Below are 10,835 nucleotides of genomic sequence, written 5' to 3' on the forward strand. Positions count from 1 at the left end.
GCCCAGCTAATTTTGTATTTTTAGTACAGACAGATTTCTCCATGTTGGTCAGGCTGGTCTCAACCTCCCAAACTCAGGTGATCCACCCGCCTCAACCTCCCAAAGTGCTGGGATGACAGGCATGAGCCACAGCACCCTGCCAGCTGATTTCTTAAAAAGCAAATTATCTGAAAGTTTAAGGACGTAACAGACTCATCAGTTGAGATTCCTGCGTCCATGCCTGCCAGTGTGGACATACCAAGCTGGAATGCCATTATCCTTCAATCTTTGTTCAACAAATACCTCCAGCCCTGCTGAGCTCTCCCTTGTGCAAGCACCTGATGCCCTCTGGGTCTTGGATTCTTCATCTGTAACAAGAAGGGACTTAATTTCCATCCAGCTCCGGACTTGGATCAGGGCCTCCTACTGTGTGCTCAGCACTGTGCTCAGGTATAAAAGAAGGCACCATGATCCCCCCGACTTCAAGGAGCTTGAGGATGAGTTGGGGAGACATGTCGTAAGCAGTGGTGACACAGAGTAGCCTATGTAACATTCAGGTGAGGAAAACAGCCACTGGGGCTCAGACAGGAGAAATTTGCTGTGGACCGGAAAGGACTTTAGCTGAGCCTTTAGAAGCAGATAGGCTTTGAATAAGGAGAGAGGAAGGCAAAATTACATGCACTTTGGAGGCCTATTTAGCACCCTTCAAACTAAGCTCAGGCAACAGTTCCTGGGCTTCATTTCCGTCCCTGAAGCAGCAGAGGATGAATGGAACCAACCTTGCCAACAGAACCAGGGAATATCTGGTCCCATTCTACTGGTGACATTATTTGTTGCATTGGGTTTCTTGTAGGTATTTTCAGTTGCTGACTGCAGGAACAGGGTGTGGACAGCTCTGTGTGTGTTAGCTAGAATATCAGAGTCTTGCTGAACTTGCTCATTTTCTGCCCATCCCAGCTGTCCAAGCACTAGAGGCAGCCCCCTGGGTCCACCCGACCCCACCCTTCAGGCAGGCAAGATGAAAGGACGGGGGCTCACATTGTGTGGTCTAGCCCCCCAGGAGGTGCCTCTGATGCCAAGTATTCCTGTGGCTAATGAACCCCGGCTGCAGGGGTTGTGGGCCGGGTGGCACAGGGAGGTAGGGGGTGGCCCTCTCTCTCCTCCTCAGCTTCCTAAAAGCCACCTGTTCCCAAACCCAAGCATTGCTTTCCGCTACACCCAAACCACCGCTACACCCAAACCCGTGGGACTGGTTATCCCCAGCACACACGGCTCTCTGTTGCTGCTTGTGTTTGTTAGTTGGCATTTGAACAGTTCTCTGTGGCTCAAGTTTGAGGCTGGCCTGGGGCAAAATGAGATTGGCAGAGGTTGCCATGGCTGCTGCACCTCCCTCCCACTGTCCCACCCATGAGCCCAGACCCCTAAACTTCCCTCTTTCTAACAAACACCGCCATCGCCCGAAACGCCCTTCCCCTTCAGGACCCCATTCTTTACTTTTTCAGACGGCTTATTGGAGAAACAACCTCTTCTAAGGGATGAAATGTTGCTAAAGTTCTTTTTCATAGGTGTCCTCCGTGGACAGCACACCCAGGATTCATGAAAGGATAATGGCTGGAGATTCCAGGCATGTGGCAACTTCTGAGGGACAGATGGAAGTAGATTATCTCCTCTGCTCTTACGTAAATCTTACATTTTTCTATACATTGTCACCCAAGGTACGTAAGATTTTATTTTCTTTTTCTTTTTTTTGGTCAGGATTTCCCTCTTCGCATAGGCTGGAATGCAGTGGCACCATCACAGCTCACTGCAACCTCTGTCTCCCTGGCTCAAATAATCCTCCCACCTCTGCCTCCAGAGTAGCTGGGACAATAGGCATGTGCCACCAAGCTTGGCTAATTTTTTTTTTTTTTTAGAGATGGAATCTCACTAGGTTGCCCAGGCTGGTCTCAAACTCCTAGGCTCAAGCGATCTGCCCGCCCTGGACTCCTAAAGTGCTAGGATTATAGGTGTTAAGTGCCTGGTCCTCTATTCATTTTCTGTTTGGCAGACACTGCGTGCACTGGCCTAGCAGGAGTGAGAACTGACTTCTTAATCAACTCAACGACTCATGTGCCATGTCATCTTCCCTTTTGGGAGAACCTCAGTTTTCCTGTGTGAAGGGGTTTCATTGAGTTATTGCCACTGGGCTCACAATTTATGAGGCAGTTCTCTGTTTTTAAAGAACTACCCATGAAGCTAGGAGACATGAGTTTCCTCCTGACTCACCCTCAGTTTCTCTGTTATTTGGGGTGGCTTTCATTGAGGTAGGGCACTTTACAATTTGCAGGATATCCAGACTGCCCTGACTTGATTCAGTGTCCAACAGATATTTCTGAGCATCTCTGAAGTGCCAGGCATGGTGCTGGTTCTGTGGATACAAGCATGAGTGAAGTAAGTGGTTTGGAAATAATGTGCTAGGGAAACGAACAATGTATTCAAAAGGTGCACAATGGCCTGGGGCGGTGGCTCAGGCCTGTAATCCCAGCACTTTGGGAGGCCAAAGTGGACGGATCACTTGAGGTCAGGAGTTTGAGACCAGCTTGGCCAACATGTTGAAATCCTGTCTCTACTAAAAATACAAAAATTAGCTGGGCGTGGTGGGGGGGTGCCTGTAATCCCAGCTACTCGAGTAGCTGAGGTAGGAGAATGACTTAAACCTGGAAGGCAGTGGTTGCAGTGAGTCGAGATGGCATCACTGCGCTCCAGCCTGGACCACCACATGAATGAAACTCCGTCTCAAAAAAACAAAAAAGAGAAAAGGGAAGTGCACAAGTTCCTTGCAGATGGAACTTAAACTGTGAGGTGGGAATGAATAGAAAGAGCCCAGGGAGGAAGGTAAGATGAGGATTACCACTGCCATTTTACAGAGAAACCTTGGAGACACCGACTGACCATTCTAGACTGAATGGTTAGAGGCTCCCTCCCTGAGAAAGTGGTGTTTTAGGAGAACACTTCCTAACAAGAAGAAGCCAGCCTTGGGAAGAGCTAAAGGTAGCTTGTGCAAAGGCCCTGAGGCAGGAACCAGCTAGGCCACTGGGTACATTTGAAGACCAGAAATAAGGTCAATGTGTCGGGAACTTAGTTACTGCAGGATATGAGATTGGAGAGAAAAATAGGGTTGAATCTTTAGGGATTTTGTTGAGTGTAACAAAAAGTCATTGGTGGTTTTTGTTTTGGTTTTGTTAATTTTACATTTTAAAATGATCATGCTAGCTGCTGTAGCATTATCACCAGCACCACTTTGTACCTCTTTTTTTTTTTTTTTTTAGGTGGAGTTTTTCTCTTTCACCCAGGCTCGTGGGAAGTGGTGTGATCTCAGCTCACTGCAACCTCTGCCCCCAGGTTCAAGCAATTCTCCTGCCTCAGGCTCCCAAGTAGCTAGGATTACAAGCATGTGCCACCACGCCCAGCTAATTTTTGTATTTTCAGTAGAGACAGGGTTTCTCCATGTTGACTGGTCTCAAACTCCTGACCTCAGGTGATCCGCCTGCCTCAGCCTCCCAAAGTGCTGGGATTACAGGTGTGAGCCACCTGGCCCTGGCCCACTTTGTGCCTCTTTGGTGCACTGTTCACTTTGTAATCAATGTGAATGAAGACCTCCAGAGCTGTGCAAGGTGGAGCAGTCCCTATAGTTCTTCCCAAGCCCTGTGTGCTTTCAGGATCTGAGAATCCAGTGTTAAGAGACTTTGGGGTGGAAAGAGTCTTCCCTAGGGGCTTTGATGATGTTAATCCTAAATCATCTTGGAAAAGCCCAAGGGGAGCGCTGGCCCCTCCAGGGTGTTTTTATTGATCTCTGTAAACACTCCCTTCTCCCAAGCTCTTTCATTCGAGAGGCCAAGCCAAGTGGAGGCAGACGCTCGCTCACTCTCTCCTCCCTTCAAGCTGACACTCTGTAAGCCTTTAAGCAGCTTGTAACTCCATCATCTCAGCGCCCCTTGGAAGCAAGCAGCATCAGATTAAGCAAATCTGGGATCCAGGCGCTGAGGAATTTGGGGCCTCTCAGGTTTCTTGGCAGGGGTAACAAGTACCTGCAGAGACTCTTCTTCAGAACAAGTGAAACTAATCCCTTCCAGGGGCAGAAAAAGGCATGCTTTTGGCAAAAGACTTCATAAAATGTTATCTCAACATCTTCTGAAGTTGGAGCCTTAGGAGGGAAGGCAGTTGCTAAACCAGGTGGGAAAACAGATGGGGTGGGAAGCAAAGACTTAGGTGGGTTCCCACATCGGTTCGGATCCAGGGTTGCCTCCAGAACCAGGTTTCTTGGCCTGAGGAGGGTGGCCTTATGCCTTTTCCACTCTCCTAGGACTAGACAGGGAGAAAGAAGAATGTGGAAGGGAAGGAAGGGGAGAAGAGAAGAAATGAGCTACTTCAGTTCATGGCCCCAATTCTACTCCTCAAGCTGGAAAACTTAGAGGAAAGAGTTGCAGATGTAAAGTTACAGATGCAAGGAAGCTTCAGTATCATCCAATCTAACCCTCTTATTTCTTATTTATTTATTTATTTATTAAGACAGGGTTTCACTCTGTTGCCCAAGCTGGACTGCAGTGGCACAATCTTGGCTCACTGCAGCCTCCTCCTGTGAGGCTCAAGAAATTCTCCCAGCTCAGCCTCCCACACAGCTGGGACTTCAGGTGCACGCCACCATGCTCAGTTAATTTTTTTAAATTTTTTGTAGAGACCGCGTCTTACTATGTTGCTCAGGTTGGTCTCAAACTCCTGGGCTCAAGCAATATCCTCCCACCTCAGCCTCCCAAAGTTCTGGAATAACAGACCTGAGCCACTGCACCCAGCGAAGCCTCTTATTTCATGGATGAAAAGACCAAGGCGCCGAGGATGAGTACTTTCCAGTGCTGACCAGGAGACGAGATGGCCTTCTCCTGTGCCAGAGGAAGTTAAAAGTGACGCATTTTGAAGGAAATTTTGGCAATATTTGTCAATGTTTTAGACACGCATACATTATTTGGCCTAGCAATTCCACTTCTGGAACTTTATCCCACAGAAATCCTTGTACATGTGTACAGAGATGTATGTACCAGGTTGTCCTCTGTGGTGTGCTTTGTCAGTGCAAGACACCTCAAGAGACAGCACAGGGTGTGCTTATCAGTAAGTGCAGCATTAAACTGCTACATTGGTATTACAAGATACCACGCAGCCACTGGAAGGAAGGAGAAAATATATCTCATTACTATGGAAAAATTATGAGTGACATTGATTGATTGATTGAGATGGAGTCTCGCTCTATCGCCCAGGCTGGAGTGCAGTGCCGTGATCTTGGCTCACTGCAACCTCTGCCTCCCAGGTTCAAGTGATTCTCTTGCCTCAGCCTCCCAAAGTGGTTGGGATTACAGGTGCCTGCCACCAGGCCCAGCTAATTTTTGTATTTGTGTGTGTGTGTGTGAGATGGAGTTTTGCTCTTGTTGCCCAGGCTGGAGTGCAATGGCACCATCTCAGCTCACTGCAATCTCCCCCTCCCTGGTTCAAGCAATTCTTCTGCCTCAACCTCCCGAGTAGCTGGGATTACAGGCACCTGCCACCATGCTCAGCTAATTTTTTGTATTTTTAGTAGAGACGGGGTTTCACCATGTTGGCCAGGCTGGTCTCCAACTCCTGGCCTCATGATCCGCCCACCTAGGCCTCCCAACATGCTAGGATTACATGTGTGAGCCACCATGCCCGGCCAATGAGTGATATTTAAAATTAAAAACAAAGCATGGCTGGGCAAGGTAGCTCACTCCTGTAATCCCAGGATTTTGTGGGGCCAAGGTGGGTGGATTGTTTGAGCCTAGGAGTTCAAGACCAGAGCGGGCAACACAGTGAGATCCCATCTCTACAAAAAAAAAAAAAAAAAAAAAAAAAAAACTAGTTGGGCATGGCACACACCTGTAGTCTTAGCTACTTAGGAGGCTGAGCTATGAGGATCACCTGAGCCCAGGAAGTCGAGGATTCAGTAAGCCCATGTTTGTACCACTGCACTCCAGCCTGGGTGAAAGCGTGAGACCATGTCTCAAAAAAACAAAACAAACAAATAAATAAAAGCACATAAAATGTATTGTGTTATCCCACTGATGCAACAAAAGGTATATGTATACGCTTATGCATTATTTTATTTTTATAGTTTAATATATATTTTTCCAGAAAGAGATGCAAGAAATATTCATAGTTAATTTACTTCATTTTACACCCGTATGCAGTTTGAAGTTTTTGTTTGGTAGATTTTTATCACATGTGTATTACTTTCATTGCAAAAAGAAAATTGAGATGGAAGTTGCTTGGCTGGGATCGTGTAGTCATCCAATTACTTTGGGACTGGAACCAGACCAGGTCTCCTGACTTGTCTCTTTTGACTTTTGCACACTGCCTTCTCTTCTAAGCTCAACGGCCAGACTCAGGGCAGGGAGGGCTCTGCCTCTTGTTCGTCTGTCCAGTGGCTGAGAACTGGGGGTATGAAACTGTCAGTGCACAGGGATGATGACATTTTAGGTTTTTGGGCTTCTGCCTATTGGATTTCTTTTCTGGCTGTGCCACTAAAAGTAGATATTGAGCAAATGACAAATTGCTTCTCTTTCCTGAGACTCAGTTTCCCCACCTGCATAGTGGTGGCGTGGGCGTGGGTGGTGAAATGAAGCTCACTCCTTCAATGTCCTGAGAATCTTTTAGCTCAGGCTGCTGCTCCTCCAGGCTGGGAAGCACGCGGCGCAGGAGTTTTCATTCCTTGAGCCAGGCTTCCCCCTGCTGGTCTCTGCCGGTAGCACTCGGTAAGCTTCCAATAAAGTGTTCTAACCGGCCGTTGGCGGGGCAGGGGCTGGAGAGCTCGACATCCTGCAGTGGATGAGACAGTTGTGCACAGTGATGAATTGTCTCACCTCCTGCATGGCTTTCCAATAAACAGATGACCTGAGCTTGGAACTAACTCCCCTTTAGAAACATTAACAAAGTGGTTTGGGTTTGTGCCGTTTTGTGTTGTTTTGCTGTGCAACAGAGATGGTCTCTCTTGCCCAGGCTGGAGTGCAGCAGTGGCATGATAATAGCTCACAGCAGCCTCCATCTCCTGGGCCCAAGAGATCCACCCACCTCAGCCTCCCATGCACCTGGGACTACAGGCCGGCGCCACCACACCTGGCTTGTTTTTGTTGTTGTTTTGCATTTAAGATATATCGAATTGCAAAGACCCTGTAAATCAAAGGATGCTTGAACTTAGCTTGGTCCAGAGCCAAGAGTTGTTCACCATCTCACAAAATCATGTCACCAGTTCCACTTGTGTGGGAATCACCTTTTCAACCCCCTTGTGTCCATCTGCATTTGTAGCCATAACTCTTTGCAAATATGTAACCAAGGAGCTCTGAGACTACCTTTAAGAGATGGAGAACTAAATATTACTAAATTAGCACAAAGATATATGAAATACAGACATTTTATTTCATTTATAAAGGCTGTTTAAGATATATATTATTGCCATGTTTTATGTTTTTAAATTTTTGGTAGCACAATAATAAGAAAGCTATATTGTGAAAAATTATGTTCTTAACTTATTTATGTATCTTTTGGTTGCCTGGTTTTTTTCTGCCTGACTGATGCTGTCCCCAGATATCTACCACATAAATTTGCTATGCCCCTTATAGTGTAATTTTTCTTTTTCTTTTTCCTCAATCATCTTGTGGTCCCCATCACCTCCTAAAAGATATGGTGTCCAAGTCTTTTTAAGAATCAGAGGCCAAGTGTATCTTGGACATGTGGGGAGTTGCTATGGGCCTCCACAACAGTATGAGTGGCTGCATGTCCTCAAGTGTCACTAAAGCTCAAGATTTTGACCCTACACTTATACACAAGGCCCAACTCGTTTGCAAGACTCACACCTCTCCTCATCTTCTCTTATTCCACACTTTGCAATTTCTTTTGGTGTGCCATTCCCTTCTCAGTTAAACTTATTATCCTTCCTCTGTTAGTATACATGAATAAGTCATTCTGTTCTTTAATCCATACCTCTGTTCTTTTTTTCTCTGTACTTCCTAGATGGGAATGACTTCTGCTCTATCTATTCTCTTAAATCTAAACTTTATTCTTCTAAGTAGGCATACACATCTGACAGTTCCATTATATCTTCTAAAGAGAGCATGCCTCAACATTTACGTACTGAAAAGTTTTGTTTTATCTTTATTTATTTATTTATTTTTATTTTTGGACAGAGTCTTGCTCTGTCACCCAGGCTGGAGTGCAGTGGCACAATTGTGGCTCACTGCAACCTCTGCCTCCTGGTTTCAAGCAATTCTCCTCCCTCAGCATCCTGAGTAGCTGGGATTACAGGCCCCTGCCGTCACGCCCGGCTAATTTTTTTTATTTTTAGTAGAAATGAGGTTTCCCATGTTGGCCAGGTTTGTCTCGAACCCCTGACCTCGGGTGATCCACCTGCCTCAGCCTCCCAAAGTTCTGGGATCACAGGTGTGAGCCACCGCGCCCAGCCAAAGTTATGTTTTATGATAACTACTTGCATTTCTCCTTTTATTTTACAGTTAAGGTGTCATATTGATTTGTTAAATTTAACTTATCCTGTCTATGAATTTTATTGCAGAGTAGTAGGAAATATTTGTATTCATTTAAAGTGGAAAGACAATCTGCATGTCTAGAGGAGATATTTGCAACATTTACAACTGGCAAAGGTTTATTACCAAGAATATATAAAGAAGTCTTGCAAATCAACAAGAAAGAAGAATAAAGCAGAAAGAAATGGACAAACGAAAAGGCATTTTATAAAAGAAGAAATGCGCATGGCCAGCAAACATATGGAGATGTTCAGCCTCATGTGAAATGTAAATCAAGACCCAATAAGATAAGCTTTTATGTCCACTAAAATGGCAAAATTTTAATAGCTAGACAATCCAAGTATTGCAAAACATATGGATCCATGGGATCTCTTACAAATTGCTTACAAGGGTATACATTAGGACACTCACTTAGAAAAACAGTGTGGCATTATCTTGTAAAATCAAACACTCACATAGCTGCTGTGCACGTCCTTGGTCTGTTTGCCCTCAGACCCACTCTTTGCTATGCCCTTATGTGCTCAGTTTTCCAGCAGGATCTTGGCAGCCATGTCATCTTGCTTCCAGTTGGGCTCAGCCAATAAAAGAGAGAGAATGGAAGGTGGAAGGAAGGGAGAAGCCAAGGTGTTTCTCAACCAGCACCCTCCCCCACTCCTCTCAGGTAACATCCCCTGTGGTGGCCACAGCTCTCCCATGGGTCCAGTTCCCACAGGAAAGCCAGTCATGATTCTAACTTGTACCAGGTGACCCTGGCCCTGGGCTCTGGTGACACTAACCCTTTATTTCTCTAGTTCTAGGGAGGGGTAGTAACAGCTTCCTGCTATTATTAATTTATGGGCTGCCTCACTGCCTCCTGTGAGGCTTCTCAGCTATTGATTACCATACTACTCAGCAATAAATAGGAAAAAACTATTAATACATGCAACAACTTTGTTGGACCACAAGAGAATTTTACCAACTGAAAAAGCCAGTCTCACATGGTTACATACTGTATAATTCCACTTATATAACCTTCTAGAAATGACAAAATTATTGAGGTGAAGAACAGATTAGTGGTTGCCAAGGGTTAAAGACGGGGTGGGGTTGGAGAAGGAAATCAGTGTACCCAAAAAGGGGCAGCCAGAGGGATCTTTGTGGTGATGGGACAATTCTGTATCTTGACTGTGGTAGTGGTTATACAAATCTATATGTAATAAAGTTTTATGTGTGCATAGAACTATGTACATACTCAAACAAATGCATGTAACCCTGGTGAAATCTGAATAAGATCTGTGGATTGTGATCTGGTTTCGATACTGTATTATAGCTATCTAAGATGTTATTATTGGGAGAAAATGGGGGAAAGGTACATGTACTTTTCTGTACTATTTTTGCAACTTCTTGTGACTCTGTTAGTACTTCAAAATTAAAAGTATCTGAAAATCCGTAGAGTGGTTTCTGTTTTTTCTGATTAGACCCTGACTGCATTCCTATAACCCCACGATTCCTTCCACTCCTAGCTATATATTTACAAGATAGGCCCCAGAGAAACTCATAATGCATGTGTAGCAGTTATTCATGATAGAAGGAAACCCAACCACTCATAAATAGGAGAATAAATAAATTGTGGTACAAATGAACAAAACCTTATACAGCAGTGCAGATGAATGCAATATGCTATATACAGCAATATGGATAAGCCTGAACTCATAATGCAACGTTGAATGAAAAGGGCAGGGCTCAGGACATTACTTACAATTATTTTATCAATGTAAAGACAAAGCACTTGTTATAAAATTTAAAATTATCTAAAATGATACAACATATTGCTTAGATATATACGGGTGTATGTGTGGGTGTGTTTTTGCTTATGTTTCTGTGATATTTATTTATTTATTATTTTTTCCAAATCACTAGACAATGTGGGAATGATATTAATTTTTAAACATAAAGGAAGGATAGGCCGGGCACAGTGGCTCATACCTGTAATCCCAGCACTTTGGGAGGCCGAGGCAGCTGGATCACCTGAGGTCAGGAGTTCAAGACCCAGCCTGACCAACATGAAGAAACCCCATCTCGACTAAAAATATAAAATTAGCTGGGTGTGGTGGCACGTGCCTGTAATCCCAGCTACTTGGGAGGCTGAGGCAAGAGAATCTCTTGAACCCAGGAGGTGGACGTTGCAGTGAGCCAAGATTGTGCTATTGCACTCCAGCTTGGGCAGTAAGAGCAAAACTCCATCAAAAAAAAAAGAAAAACCATAAGGGAAGGATAAACACAAAATTCAGGAGAGTGGTCAGT

This window comes from Colobus angolensis, unplaced genomic scaffold (genome assembly GCF_000951035.1).
Source record: "Colobus angolensis palliatus isolate OR3802 unplaced genomic scaffold, Cang.pa_1.0 Scaffold90, whole genome shotgun sequence".
NCBI lineage: Eukaryota > Metazoa > Chordata > Mammalia > Primates > Cercopithecidae > Colobus > Colobus angolensis.